The sequence below is a fragment of the Ovis aries genome, chromosome 9, assembly GCF_016772045.2.
Source record: "Ovis aries strain OAR_USU_Benz2616 breed Rambouillet chromosome 9, ARS-UI_Ramb_v3.0, whole genome shotgun sequence".
Lineage (NCBI taxonomy): Eukaryota > Metazoa > Chordata > Mammalia > Artiodactyla > Bovidae > Ovis > Ovis aries.
In genome coordinates this window covers 57624212-57632059 of record NC_056062.1, presented here as the reverse complement: position 1 = coordinate 57632059, position 7848 = coordinate 57624212, and positions in this window count along the sequence as shown.

The following is a 7848-nucleotide window of genomic DNA, read 5'->3' as shown; positions in this document are numbered from 1 at the left end:
GTTAGCTGGTATTAATAAAAACCTAAGACTAATACAGATATGCAGATGACACCACCCTTATGGCAGAAAGTGAAGAGGAATTAAAAAGCCTCTTGATGAAAGTAAAAGTGGAGAGTGAAAAAGTTGGCTTAAAGCTCAAGATTCAGAAAACGAAGATCATGGCATCTGGTTCCATCACTTCATGGGAAATAGACGGGAAACAGTGGAAACAGTGTCAGACTTTATTTTTCTGGGCTCCAAAATCACTGCAGATGGTGACTACAGCCATGAAATTAAAAGACGCTTACTCCTTGGAAGAAAAGTTATGACCAACCTAGATAGCATATTCAAAAGCAGAGACGTTGCTTTGCCAACAAAGGTCAGTCTAGCCAAAGCTATGGTTTTTCCAGTGGTCATGTATGGACGTGAGAGTTGGACTGTGAAGAAGGCTGAGCACTGAAGATTGATGCTTTTGAACTGTGGTGTTGGAGAAGACTCTTAAGAGTCCCTTGGACTGCAAGGAGATCCAACCAGTCCATTCAGAAGGTGATCAGCCCTGGGATTTCTTTGGAAGGAATGATGCTAAAGCTGAAACTCCAGTACTTTGGCCACCTCAGGCAAAGAGTTGACTCATTGGAAAAGACTCTGATGCTGGGAGGGATTGGGGACAGGAGGAGAAGGGGACAACAGTGGATGAGATGGCTGGATGGCATCACTGACTCAATGGCCATGAGTCTGAGTGAACTCCGGGAGTTGGTGATGGACAGGGAGGCCTGGCGTGCTGCGATTCATGGGATCGCAAAGAGTTGGACACGACTGAGCGACTGAACTGAACTGAACTAAAGACGCATACAACATTTCAGCCCATAAACATCTCACCACAATCTACCCAAACAAAAACTTGCTAGATGTCAGTCAGAAGCACTCCACAGGCATCCCTCTTGTTCTGTGGACCCTGACAGCTTGAAGCAGATTTGAACACAGGCCCTTTAGTTCTATGCCTTTGATGTTAGAAGACAAGAAACCTCACTTTCCTTCCATCCATGCAGGGCTGACTGGCATCCTTTCAGAGAGTAATCAGTTCCAGGCTGCTCTAGGAGCCGCAGCCCATCCCTTTGCATCTAACAGACCTAAGGGCTTTATAGGGGAAGAATGGAGAACTGTGCTGAGGCTCCAGCACCAGCAGGCAGCTGACGCTGCTGAATGTGGAAATGTGGCCATGGCCAGGATAGGCCAGGCTCTAACTCCCTGCAAGCTAGATGCTCAGACTCATCACCTGCTCAGATGCTCAGACCAGCTCAGACTCATCACCTGTGTCACCTCCACCACCACCCCGACCCCCTCAGCAGTTAGGGGGCTGGAAACTATCTCAGCCCACCTGCTGTTTGCCCCAGATGCTGCAATTCTGTAGAGCTGCCGAGCTTTTTCTATTCAGGCAGTGAAGCAGGAGCAATCTCTTTCCTCATCACGGTTTATACAGATCTAGGGCAGAGATGGGTCATAAACATCTTGCATTTCACAGCTTGGGAACTTTATTAAGCAACCTGGCCACTAAGACAAGAATTCTTGATTCTTCCTCCCTGGGCCAGTTTACATTATTCATTACTTTGAACCCCCAAATCCCTTCTCTATAAAATGATAATGTGCTAAGTCACTTCAGTAGTGTCTGACTCTTTGCGACCCCATCGACTGTAGCATGCCAGGCTCCTCTGTCTACTGGGATTCTCCAGGCAAGAATAGTTAAATGGGTTGCCATGCCCTCCTCCAGGGGATCTTCCCAACCCAGGGATCAAAATTGTGTCTCTTATGTCTCCTGCATTGGCAGGCAAGTTGTTTTTTGGTTTTTTTTTTTTACCACTAGCACCACCTGAGAAGCTAGTAAAATGATAACAATACTTAATTTGAAAAGTTGTTTGCACTCAATGAAAACAATTACAGCAGAGTACTTCACTCGTTGCTGGCTCACTGTCTATTTACAATAAATGTTGCTATTATTATTGATATTCTTACTTGTGTTTTTAACTACAGAGTCCTGTATACAGAGGCAGGCCAATTCACTAAAAATCAATTCTTGAAATGGTCAATTTGCAGAATGACCAAAATTTACAAACTGTAGTTTTACTGAAAATATTTTTATTACATGTAATCAAATATATCTTGTTTTGCATATTGGCTAAATGAATTTGATTGGCTACCTGATAAAATAATCCTAGAAGAATGCTAAAATGGTGACAAATCACAGCTTCACCAGGCATGCCAATATGAACCACTTTCTCCATCAAAGCTTTTGGCATTCAGCATGCAACTTTTGCTTTTTTTCAGGGGTTTTGTAATGAAGCTATTTCCAAAATGTAAGCACACTTAGAATCATTTTATCAATTCCCCAAATGGCACATCAGCCTTAATTTACATTTTTAGCAGCTGATTTTTAACTAATTTACATTGTAAATGCAGAAAATTAAAATTTTAATTAAAATTCATTTATAATTAGAATTAAATTGAATTTTAATTAAATTAAATTTAAAATTGAAGAGCATCAGAATTAATAGAGAGTCCTATCAGGCATAAAATGTTAATATTTTGGTTTCTATCAAGAATTTCAGAAAAACAGAAAGCTGAGTAATGGTTTGTAGAAATTTTCTACTGAAAAACATAAAACAGTTCAAATCACCAGAAAGGCAGTAAAGGACATTTCGTAGTGAACACTTTAATGGATTGGTGATTTGTTCTTCAAAATAATTTGATATTTAGCCATGATCAATATAAAATTGTGAGGAAAAATAAGAAAGCTAGCCAGAAATTTAAAAAAAATTAAATTTAGATGCTAAAGTTTTAGCAAAATAAAAATGATGCTTAAAAGCTTGAAATAAAAATTGATATAAGCTGGTTTCCACTTGAAATAGTAAATATTAACTACGTTCTGAAAAACATATTTATTCATCATGACTATACTTGGGCATTTTTCTAAAGGCTGTTAACAGCCATTTGTTTAAAACTCTGAATTCTCAACATATTCACATAGGATTTCTGTAAAGAAAGAGAAATAAGTGATTTTAAAAGGCTCTGAATTCTGCTTCCTTCTACATGACCTAGAGAGAGAGACACTGAGGTCTGGCCCCAGGTAAATATTGGGGAATTCCTGCTAACAAAATAAGACTGTCCTGACCCAGCTGAACCATAGGAACCATAGCCCCACCCCTCCCAGCCACCCAAGTAGAAGGCCTCTTTGTGTCCCATGCCCCAGCCACACATCTCTACAGTCTGACTCAGGAGCTCCACTTCTACTTGCAGGAAGTAGAAGCTCAACTAAAGGAAAGAACCACTGAGCTGAACCTTGTTGAACCATCTCTCCTAAGCTCCCAGTGGGAAATGAGGAAAGAATTAAGTCATCAAATAATTAAACTGACAGAGAACCAAACTTAATGATTTACCATAAAATTAAATTAAAAGTGAAATGGAATGAATAAAATGAAACACAAGATGGTTTTACCAACTTGAAGACCAATAGCTTAACAACTTTTAGGAAAATGTCCAAATACAGTTACTGTTAGTTAAACATACATCTCTGAACATGATGCCTTCCTGTGGCCAAGATCTGATCTGTGTGGCAAGAGGCCTGGCCCACATGTTTCATGAGTGAAAGGCAGAAGCTGAAACATACAAATCAGAATCACAGAATTCCATCCAATGGAGCACATGAGGAGGAGAGAGAAGAGACCAGGAATGTAAGGAAGTGAAGCGCGTGACTGGAAGCCAAGATGAGATGCTAAACAAGATCAGAGAAACAAGATGAAGCTGGAGTTCGCATGAATTCCAGGAACTGAGGTGATGAGCTAACACCATTGTGATTTGGGTTTGTTGCTGGGGATTTGGGTGCTTTAAGGACAGGAAAGTGAAATCAATATGCTTCTCTTCGTGGCCCAGCAGTTAGATTTTGCCTTTATTCATTCAGGCAGGCATCTTCCAGGCAGCCCTCCTGGGATTTCACCTCTCCTTTATTGAGTGCCCCTGTTGTTCACCTAAAAGTGGAGGAAGCAGAAGTGTGAGTTTTGAATCTGGAATCAGAATGGAAGGGGATTCTCTGAAGTCACTGTCTGTGAGACTTTGCAAAATTTACCTAACTTCCTGATGGTAAGCCTCTGAAATTCAGAGATTATTTTACCAACTTTATAGAGCTGCTAAAAACACGGGAGATCAAATATGCAAAGTGCTAAGAACAGTGCTTGATAAATAGTAGGTGCTTAATAATAGTGGTAGTAAGGGTTTTCCCTGGTGAGTCTGTGGTAAAGAATCTGCCTGCCAATGCAGGAGACAACAGTTCAGTCCCTGAACTGGGAAGACTCCTGGTCTAGGAAGATCCCCTGGAGAAGGAATAGCAGTCCACTCAATAGTCTTGCCTTGCAAATCCCATGGACAGTGGGGCCTGTTGGGCTACAGTCCATGGAGTTGAAAAAGGGTCGGACATGACTTAGAGATTAAACAACAAGTAACCCTCTTGCTATAAAAATTCCCCTCCGAGAGGACTTTTCTTCTTATTCTTGATGTGTCTGGCCTGAACACACTTCTTTCAAGAAACCTATATCCTCAAACTAAGAACTGAAACTCTAGGGTTGAGTTACACAGGGTTGTACGTGATTGAATGTTTGTGGTTGCTGCTAATCTGAGGCATTCATCCTTCCTTATTTCCTCACCAGCTTTCTTACTGACACGCAGATAAGATTAAACTTGTTATTTTCAGTAGTTAAAAAAAAAAATCCCTTACTTATTATGACAACTTCATCCAAACAGGCTCACAGGTCACTTTTCATATTTGCTCCTTTTTTACTGACATTTCATGATGTATAATGACTGACAATGACAAACTCTTATAATAGGCAGCACATTAAAAAAAAAAAAAAAAAGTTTCCGCATGCCCAGTCAGTCAGTTCTGCTAAAGCAGTTGCATTTCTGAAACAGACAGTGCCAACAATCAGATCTTTCGGTGAAAGCATTATGAATTTAGTAACTAATCTCAGGAATTTCTAAAGAATTATTCTCTGAAATTTTTCTGAAACTATTTCCCTTGGGTCTTTTCAGCCTTTTGATTAGCACTGAGTTATGATCTGAAGCCTAGAAATAGGGCACTCCTTGGGAAATCTCATTGGTCCTTACTGCATCTTTACTGTATTTCCCAACATTGTTATCAACATCCCAATGCCTTACATGCCCAAGGCAAGTTGTGTTGAGTAATGTGTATCAAAGGCTGTGGTCATGAGACTGCTCTGTAAGGGTTTATATACACTCTGCAAGAAATTTTTCAATATCTAGCACCTCCATGTGTGAGTCTAGAAGCTATTAAAATTATTGGGAATGTCAACTGAAAAAATAATGCATAACTTAAAAGTTGAGAGCTATTTTTTATTTGGTGAACTTTCTGAGAACTTAAGCCCAGAAGACAGTCTCTCAGCTCTGAAGGACAGTTCCAAAGGGCTAAGTAAGCATCCAGGGTATATAGGAATTTCTGCAACAAAAATCAGGTAGCCAGAACATCAAAAGATTATTGCTAATTAAAGAAAAACCAGATATTCAAGTTAGTGAGTTTAGTGTTTTTCTGTGTATGGAAAGATGCAAGAGTCTGGGCTCATTGAAATCATTCCTTTGGCGTCTTATCTATCTAGGGCGAGTAACCTGTTCTTTTCCATCCTGAACGCCCTTGGGGTGCACTGTTGGAGCAGTGGCTGATGGCTTGGTGGCTGGCAGCCTCTTCGTCAACACCCTAAGTTCCTTCAAGGCCCACCATTGGGGCAGGGCAGCTGTTTGGCTCTTGGCTTGGTGGCTGAAACATATTTTGTTTACTTATATGGCAAGTGACATTTTTCATCCACAAGAACATCTGCTTAGAGGATGAAGGCATCAGAATTCTTGATCTTTTAGAATACTGAAAAATGTAGAAATGGTTGTTTTGTGTGCCACATGTAAATTATTAAGGGAGAAGCCTTTTCTTGGGACCAAACTGAAAAAAAAAAAAAAAAAACAGTGAGAAAAACAGAGAGACACAAAGAAAGAGAGAGCCACCCACGAGCAAGGAGTTAGACGAGGGCTAGGAGGCAGGCAGAGAGGACGGCAGCATATGGTGACCAACGTTTTCCCACTCATCGAGCATCGTCCTGTTTCCCTGTCCCAGCATTTCTCCCTGGTATTTGCTGCATCATCGCCTGCGAAGTAATGTGGTTCTTCAACCTGAACAGGAACCCATGCAGAGAGAAAAGAGCAGGAGAACTGCTGCTCTCCTAGCTGCTCAAAGCACTCCTTTCCCAGAGTAAAGGGAACATCAGTTTCTGAGTATTCATTTTCTGAGATTATTTCTGTTTAACTGGCTTCCAGAACAGAGCTGGACTAATAGTTGGTTATCCTATGATGATCTAAATGCCATTCTCCAGGGAAAATGCAGGTACATGATGGTTAACTTTGCTTATTTAGCAAAGGCCATCATTCCAATGGCTTCCCAGGTGGAGCTAGTGGTAAAGAACCCACTTGCCAGTGCAGGAGATGTAAGAGACGTGAGTTCGATCCCTGGGTCTAGAAGATCCCCTTTAGGAGGGCATGGCAACCCACTCCAGTATTCTTGCCTGGAGAATCCCATGGACATAGTAGCCTGGTGGGCTACAGTTCACAGGAACACGACTGAAGCAACTTCACACATCATTCCAATAGTTCAAATTCAGAGATAGGAGATTATAGTAACTGGAGTCTTTTTCTTTTCTGTTTTTTCTTTTCTTTTTGCTTTTCTTTTTATGGGATAAATGTAAATTCATACCATAAAGATAATAAAATAATCTATTGCATAATTCAGCTGCACTTACTGAATGTTAACAATATTATACAGGTAGTTAACATTTCTTACCTAACAACCCCCAAAATGCTCACTTTTAGCTTTCATAACCTAATTTGTAATTAATTTATTTATTTTAATTTGAGGCTAATTACAATATTGTAGTGGTTTTTGCCATACACTGACATGAATCAGCCATGGGTGTACATGTGTTCCTCATCTTGAACCCCCCTCTCACATCCCTCCCCATCCCATCCCTCAGGGTCATCCCAGTGCACCAGCCCTAAGCACCCTCTCTCATGCATCAAACCTGGACTGACGATCTCTTTAACATATGGTAATATACACGTTTCAATGCTATTCTCTCAAATCATCCCACGCTCGCCTTCTCCCACAGAGTCCAAAAGTCTGGTTTTTACATCTGGCTCTCAAAACCTATTAATACATTTTCTGTTAGCATAATAGTTTACAATTGTTGTTCAGCTACTAAGTCATGTCCAACTCTTTCTAATCCCAAGGACTGCAGCACACCAGGCTTCCCTATCCTTCACCATCTCCCGGAAATTTCTCAAACTCATGTTCATTGAGTTGGTGATGCCGTGCAACCATCTCATCCTCTGTCGCCCTCTTCTCTTCCTGCCTTCAATCTTGCCCAACATCAGGGTCTTTTCCAGTGAGTCAGCTCTTCACATCAGGTGGCCAAAGTATTGGACTTCAGCTTCAGCATCAGTTCTTCCAATGAATAATCAGGGGGTTTCCTTTAAGATTGACTGGTTTGTTCTCTTTGCATTTCAAGGGACTCTCAGGAGTTTTCTCCAGCACCCATGAACCCCCTTGAACCACATGAACAGTATGAATAGGTTACGGAAGCATTTCCAATTCAAAAGGATAAAGATAACTATTCATAAGAAACAATGTCAGGCCATACTGTGTCCCTCTGTTGTTATAGGGAAATTTCCTGCTTCAGACTTGCAGAAGGCCACCCAGGGGGCCAAGAATAGAGAAAGAAACCATGGTTTCTGTTTCTGAACTCATCCTCAGTTCCCTCCCTGGTCAGT